Raw genomic sequence first — 8,254 nt, forward strand, 5'->3', positions numbered from 1 at the left:
GTCCTCACAAATACACCCAAAAATAACGTTCAACCAAGTATCTGGCCGTCTCACCACCTAGTCATGTTGACACATAAAATTAACCATTGCTCACATTAAAGGAATAAATTATATGCTGCAGAGGGGAGGCTAGACATGAGACATAAAGGAAATGGAGTTGACCAACATAGAGGAAGAAGATATACTTGTTGTGGTTTTAAAACATGTCTGCAAATTATCTGACACTTCTATCAAAAGTTGGAGTCTAATTATCCACCAATGAACAATGGCTGGCCTTAGTCATGTCACTAAGACTTCCTGTGAGAGGCTAGATCATGAAAGGGGACCCAGCTTACTCTCATCCCTTCTCTCAACATGTATGTTTGGAACTCTGAGCCACAAGGTAAGATATTATGCTGGAGAGACCATGTCAAAAGACTACATGAGAATAAAGGAAGAAGCTGAAGGAGCCCCATCTGTTCAGCCGCCACTTGACTGTGCCACCAGGCAACATCAACCTTCAGACAGTTGAGTGAACGAAGCTTCAGGCATCCTAGTCACCACTGTCTGACTCAATATTGCACAGGCTCCAACTGAGAATTGCCAGCTGAGTTCAGCCAACTCCAGGACCACCAGAGATAATAACGATCATCATAAGTATTGTCATTGTTTTAAGCCACTAAGTTTGGGGATGCTTTGTTACACAGTTAATAGATAACCAGAATTGAGCCTTTAAATCCATTTTTTCCTGAGCCTCTTTCTCTTTATCAAGGATAAGAATAGGCCATCTCTAAATGTCTTTATAATTCTAAAAACATATTGGAGAATCTAAGCTAAAGTCAAAACTGATGTGAATAGATAGTATTTGAGGTAAATTTTGGGATTAGGTGAATCCCATATTGTGCCTCTTTTCTTTTCTCTCCTTCAAAGTACAGACTTCTCATGGTGCCTGGGTGGCTCAGTCAGTTAAGGGTCTGGCTCTTGGTTTCAGCCCAGATCATGATCTCAGGATGATGGTATTGAGCCCTGAGTCAAGCTCCTCATTCAGTGGGGAGTCAGCTTGGGATTCTCTCTCTCTCCCTCTACCCTCCCCCCTGCTCTCACTCTCCCTTTCTCTCTCTCTCTCTCTCAAGTGAATAAATAATTTTTTAAAGCAAATTACAGGCTTCTCTGTCCAGCACTGCCTAGGGAGAAATGCCATAGGACTGAAACCAGGGTCTTGGCTCTTTGTCTCCCAAACCCAAGCCTTTAGGAAACCACATGCATTTTTGAGAGATAGAAGAAAAGAAGTAAAGTAGCAAGCAGGAAGAAGCAGAGTAGCTTGGAAAAAAAATATAGGAGCAGGAGAGAGACAAACCACCCCCTCACAACTAGAAGGAGATTCCTCTGGACTGAGGTTGGACTAGAGAGAAAGGAAAGAAAGATCTGAGCTTCATGCAAGCAGGGAGGGCTGTGAGTATTTCCTTGGCAGCAGCCTGAAGGAGCAGTAAATCTCCAGAGAAGAAAGATATGTCTGGACAGTAGGATTCTGGGAGGACTTGAAATAGAGCCCCATGTCCCAAACATGGCATGAAGCCCCAGAGAATTACCAAGCAGGAAGAACCTGAAAATCAAAATAAGTTGACATATAAAAAATGAAGAGATGTGATTTTTCTTGTCTTCCTGAGTCTGTGAAGGGTGATTCATATCCTACACTGGGAGTTAGGAGTGATCAGAGATATTTCAAGAACTGATGAGTTGAGCTTCCAGGATCTGGAGAAGTTTTTTGCCTGATTTGGGAGAGGAGAGAGTATTTTTCCTATAAGAGAGGGCAATGAGGAAAGTTCATGGGGAATGGGGAAAAAGAAAACAGAACGTGTTTTTGCAGATGGTCCCTTTGCCAAACTATGTAGGTTTAGGTGACAGCAAAAAAAAGAAAGAAAGGGGTGTGTGTATGTGTGTGTGTGTGTGCGCACGTGCACGTGCACGTGTATGTGTATGTGATTGTGGGACATGAAAACACAAGCCACACTAATCTCAAAGCAAAGGACCACACATTGTGGGAGACTGAGACCTTTTCCCTCTTATATGGATAAAACAATTTTGCTGCAGAAATGAAGAGGGAGGCAGCACTGCTGAGGGTCAGGTGCAGTGACAGGTGAGGCACTCTCCCAAGCAGCTTCTAGACCTGTGGACCATAAGAAGAGAGCAGAGTAGGGCAGAAGATTCAGGAAAGACTATTCAATTGTTCACATGAAATTTGCCTGAAGATATCCAGGAACATTTAGGGGCTGGAGTTTTTAAGGTATGTTCACTGAGACAACATACCATGGATATTAAAATATTTGCCATAAAAATGACATGATATTACCTTTAGAGTGATAAAGTCTTGGAAAACTCAGGTTCCAAAATCATTTCTTTTGAATCTAGAATGCATTCTAAAATGATTCTATGATCTAATTGGCAATAACTAAGCCTCTGATAGACCACTGTGCAAATCTAATTCTATGATTCTGGGTAATTGTGAAATTAAGTTTAGTCAGAAAGCTTCATTTCCCTCTATTTCTTAAGCCATGATCTAAATAAACACTGCTTTTTAGAATTAATCTCTCTTTCCCACATACACTTATAGAAGTGTGATTGTTTCTCTATAGCAGCAATTATCACAATCTGATTTGGGTTAGTCTGTTATGTTTGTAGCTGACTCCTCACAAGATTGTGAGCTCTGGAAAGGCAGTGACCTTACACTTTTCATTATGCGCCTCTCACAATTCCCCTTATAGAGCACTGTGTTCAATGTTCATTCATTCATTCATTGAAAACAAGTTTATAGAATATCTGTTTTGTGCCTAGCACTGTGCTTAATCAATGCTTCAGGGAACTGAAAATGAAAAGCTTCTCATTTGTGGTAACTAAGCTATTAGGAAAGCTAAGATGTTTCTAAAGGAAAATATTTTTTAAAAGAAGAGTAGTCACAAAAAAAGTCTCTCTGGGGGCATCTGGGTGGCTCAACTGGTTAAGTGTCTGACTCTTGATTTTGGCTTAGGTTATGACCTCAGTGTTGTAAGATCAGGCCCCATGCTGGGCTCCACACCAGGCATGGAGCCTGCTTAAGATTCTGTCTCTCCCTCTCTCTCTGTCCCTCTCCACCTTCAACCCCAACTTGTCCTGGCTTTCTTTCTCTCTCTAAAAATCAAGTAAGTAAGTAAATAAATAACATATCTGTGTGATCACTTTTAACTATTTTATTTAGGGCATTTTCCTCTATGTTCCTAAGAAAGGCGAACTTACAATGTTCAGTTTTTATATAACTTTGGTATTTGTATAAGAGTTATAATAAGTTTGTATATTACTTAGAAATCATTGAATTTTTATGATTATCAATAATTTTTATATCATCAAAATCTATTCTCTCAAGCTTAGTAGAATTCATCAATAAAATCTGAGTCTAACGTAAAGAGTTTTGAACCCATCATTCTGGTCCTCACAACAACAAAAAAAAAATGTGAAAAACTGAAAATCAACAACTGTTCTTGGATACAACAGAGTATTGAGACCACAAGGCAAACTGCTGCCCCCCAAAACTGAAGAGACAGACAGATGGATAGAGAGAATCACAGCTTATTGGGAACAGAAGCCACTGGAGCCAGGAACTGGTAAGAACGTAAAAATGGCCATTTACCAGTTGTCGGAGACTGAGCATGGGCTTGCTTAAGGGATAAAACTCCTGGAAGCCCAGCATTAAGGGTCTTTCCACACGTTTGTGAGTTTTACACTCATCAGCTCCACCAGCTTCTTACAGTGAAGATCAGAGACAAATCCTCTAGTGCTCTAACAGAGGAAGGGGGAAAGTAACTATTCTGAAATATGGTCAGATCATTCTGTTCTCTTTAACAAAAACCTCCTTTCAAGAGAAACAGTTTCACCAGATCCTAACTGATATGGGGCAAAGGAAGTGCTCAGAACCAAGTCCCTCTAGCTACTCAGGTGGCAGGAGGAAATGCACAATTCCAGTGCCATCAAGCCTTCCTGTCTCACCTAAGGGGAAGAAAAAGCTGACAAGTAATTGTAAAGATCACACTCCAGGAAAGTACAGAAGAAAGAACTGCAATATTCGGATTCCGTTTAAAAAGGAGACTTTAGGGGCATCTGGGTGGCTCAGTTGGTTAACTGTCTGCCTTTGGCTCAGGTCATGATCCCGGAGTCCGGAGATCAAGCTCTGAGTAGGACTCCCCATCAGCGGGGTGTCTGCTTCTCCCCCTGCCTCTCCTCCTGCTCATGCTTTCTCTCTTGCTCTCTCAAATAAAGTCTTTTAAAAATAAATAAGTAAAATAAACAAAAAGGAGTCTTTAGAGAAACCCAAAGGCAATAAAACATAAAAACAAGGACACTAGGGATCCCTGGGTGGCGCAGCAGTTTAGCGCCTGCCTTAGGCCCAGGGCACTATCCTGGAGACCCAGGATCGAATCCCACATCGGGCTCCCGGTGCATGGGGCCTGCTTCTCCCTCTGCGTATGTCTCTGCCTCTCTCTCTCTCTCTGTGACTATCATAAATAAATAAAATAAATAAAAATAAATAAAAATATATTTAAAAAAACAAGGACACTAGAGGAAATTTTAACCTCTGACACCTGCAGAACAGCAAACTGTAAACACAACCTGACTCCTAGCCAGATAAATGTAATACCTGACACTAAAGGTCAATTTGCCTCAGTTTTTAACCAATACATCATGACCAGCTATCAATAAAGAGTTGCAGGATAAAGGTAAAACCACACCAAACAAAAACACAATCTCAAGACACAAAAGAAGCATCAGAACAAGACTCAGAAATGACAGATTTTGAAATTATCAGACTGAGAATATAAAATAACTATAATTAATATACTAAGGACACTAATGTGAGATTTAACAATATAAGAGAATAGATGGGTAATATAAGCAGAGAAATGGAAACTCTAAGAAAGAATCAAAACTAAATGCTAGAAATTTAAAAAGGTAACAGAAATGAAGAATGCCTTTGATGGCTCATCAGTACACTGAAAATAGTTGACAAAAGAATCAGTGATCAGTGACATAAGATTTAAAGAAGCATCAATAAAGGGGCACCTGGGTGGCTCAGTGGTTGAGGGATCCTGGGATCAAGTCCCACATCGGGCTACCCATAGGGAGCTTGCTTCTCCCTCTGCCTAGGTCTCTGCCTCTCTCTGTATCTCTCATGAATAAATAAATAAAATCTTTTAAAATAAAGAAATAAAGCTGTGTCAATAGAAACTTCCCAAACTGAAAAGCAAAGAGAAAATAGTGTTTTTAAAAAGGAACAGATATCCGAGTATTGTGGGACACAATTCAAAGGCTATAACACATCTATAATAGGAATATGAGAAAGAAAAGAGAAAAAGGAACAAAATATATCTAGGCAAGAATGACTAAGGATTTTCCAAAATTAGAAACAAACACCAAACCTCTAATCAAGGATCAGAAGACACCAAGCAGGATAAATAGTAGCAAAACAAATAAACAAACAAATGACACCTAGGCATATTATACTCAAACCACAAAAAACAAAAGCAAAAAACTTTTGAAAGCAGAAAAAAATCTTTACCTCTAGAATAAAAAGTGTAAGAATTCTATCAGTCTTCTCTTCAGAAACCATGCAATCAGGAAGAGAGTAAATGAAATATTTAAAGTATTGGGGGGAAAAAAACCTATCAGCCTAGATTTCTATATCCAGTGAAATTATTCTTCAAAAATGAAGGAAAAATAAAGGCATTCTCAAACAAACAAAAATTGAGGGAATTTGTTGCCAGTAGATTTGCCTTGCAGAAAATGTTTTGAAAAAATTCTTTAGAGATGTAAAATGATAGGTAAGAAAATTCAGTCTACATGAAGAAAGGAAGAGCAATAATATAGAAATAAATGAAAATAAAAGAAAATATTTTCTTATTCATAATCTATCTAAAACGTAACTGTTCAAATGATAGTAGCAATAATGCATTGGATGATTATAGCTTCTAGATAAGTGAAATGAATAACAGCAATGTTCTAAGGGATGAGAGAGAAGATTGGAAATGCTGTGTTAGGAAATATCTGTAGTACTTGTACAGTGGTCTAGTGTTATTCAAAAGTGGGCTTAGATTAGTAAATATATATATTGCAGATTCTAGGGCAACCATAAAAAAAATGTAAAAACTTGTGATTGGCATGCTAAAGAAGGAGAGAAAATGAAATCATTATAAAAAGCTGAATTAGGGGCACCCAGCTAGCTCAGTTGGAGGAACAGATGACTTTTCATTTCGGAGTGATGAGTTCAAGGCCATGTTGGGTGTAGGGATTATTAAAAAAAAAAAAAAAAAAAAAACTGAATTAAAATCAGAGAAAATAGAAAACAATATGAAGATAACAAAGTAACAAAGAAAGAGTGAGGAGTAGAAAATGGTAAAAAAAAAAAAAACAGGGCAGTTAATTCATCCAACTTTCTGGATAATCACTGTAAATGTGAATGGTCTAAATTCACCAATTAAAAGGCAGAAAACTGTCAGCGTGGATTAAAAACAACAAAAACAGACTCAGCTCAACAATAAACTCATTTTAAGTATAAATTAGTAGATTAAAAGTAAAGGGATGAAGAGGACCTCAGGCAGCTGAGTCAGTCCAGGTCAGCAAGATGCCCCAGGTTAGGTGACATAAGTGGCCTCCCTTTTAGTGCACAGTGCTATAGGGTCTGCTGTGTAACCTACTGCTCCTGGGAGAGACTGCTTGTGCACCCCAGCTCAAGAGGGCCCTCTTGGACCTGGAGCAGACTCTGGTAAGCAGATAGGTTGCAGCAGTGGCTCACTGGGGTAAGGATGTAATCGGTGCCTTGAGAGAAAGTGCTACAAGTTAATGGGGTGAAAATGTTGCAGACACCAGAAAGTATCCTTGTTGAGTTCTATCATGACTTGCAGAGGAATACCTTCTACCCAGCCCTCATCAGCTACTGGCCTCTTGGTGACCATGGTCTGGGAAGACCTCAGTGAAGTTTGCACCAACTTGGCTGAGGCTGTCCTGGACATCTTCACAGGAGACTTCAACATTCACATCAGTGCACAACCTGAGGGTGTTGCACAGGAAGACTGGTGGGAAAACGAAGCTCACAGAAACAGCCTAGACTGGTCCATGAAGCTGTAGGAATGTCATTCACACCAGTGCCTCCTGGAGGGAACCCACTGGGAAATCCAGCTGTGATTCCAGAGCAATGAGCTGGTGGACTGGGCAAAAGGAGGCCACCATTGCAACATCTACTCCACTTGAGCCTTCAGCCTGCCCTCTTCCACTCCAGCACCTGCCTAAGACCAACTAATTCTGTTGACAAGAACTTAAGCCCACACTTATGCTCTGTCCTCCTGTCCCAGATCCCAGACCACCTCCCTGTCTACCTTCTGCCCTACCCCAGCCCAGGGAGGTTGATCTACCAACATTATGTGCCTTTCAGTATCTTAAGCTAGCAAGAAATTGGACCATATCCTTTCTATACCAAAGTGGCAGGCAACCTTTGAGGTGTCTGCAAAAGTGATTATATAACCTTCCTTCCCCCAAAGGGTTGGACATGGTGCTATATAAAAAAAGTAAAGGATGAAAAAAAGATAAGTCATGTTAATATTAATTAAATAATATTATTCAAAGGAAGCTGAAGTGCTTATATTAATGGCAGATGAAGCAGACTTCAGAAGCAAGGGTATTTTTTAAGGGTAAAGAGAATCATACATGTGATAAAGGGGTCAATTCTCTACGACTTAACAATCTTTAATGTGTATACACCTAACAATAGAGCATCAAAACATATGAGGCAAAGACTGATAGAATTTTAAGGAGAAATTGACAAATCCACTATTATGGTTGGAGATTTCAAAGCTCCTGTATCAGCAATTGACAGATCAAGCAAACAAAGAAAAACTCAATATTGTTAATGTATTGGTTCTTCCCAATATGATCTAAAGATTCAGGGCAATGTCAAACAAAATCCCAGCAAATTATTTTGTGAATATTGATAAAATGATTCTACAGTTTTTATTAAAAGGTAAAAGACACAGAATAACCAACACAATATTGAAGAACAAAGTTAACAGACTTATACTATCTGACTTCAAGACTTACTCTAAAGCCACAGTAATTAAGACAGTGTGGTATTGGCAAAATAATAGACAAACAGATCAATGGAACAGAATAGAAAGCCCAGAAATAGACCCACACAAATATGGCCAATGATCTTTGACAAGGAATAAAAGCAATTCAAATGGAAAAGGATAATCTTTTT

At 39.3% G+C, this 8,254-nt stretch overlaps 1 pseudogene; it reads left to right on the forward strand.

Annotated features, from left to right (window-relative positions):
• The first annotated feature begins 265 nt into the window (after positions 1–265).
• Positions 266–7,251, forward strand: LOC144294249 (nucleoside diphosphate kinase, mitochondrial-like; annotated as a pseudogene).
• The last annotated feature ends 1,003 nt before the right edge of the window (positions 7,252–8,254 follow it).

The sequence above is a fragment of the Canis aureus genome, chromosome 22, assembly GCF_053574225.1.
Source record: "Canis aureus isolate CA01 chromosome 22, VMU_Caureus_v.1.0, whole genome shotgun sequence".
Classification (NCBI taxonomy): Eukaryota; Metazoa; Chordata; class Mammalia; order Carnivora; family Canidae; genus Canis; species Canis aureus.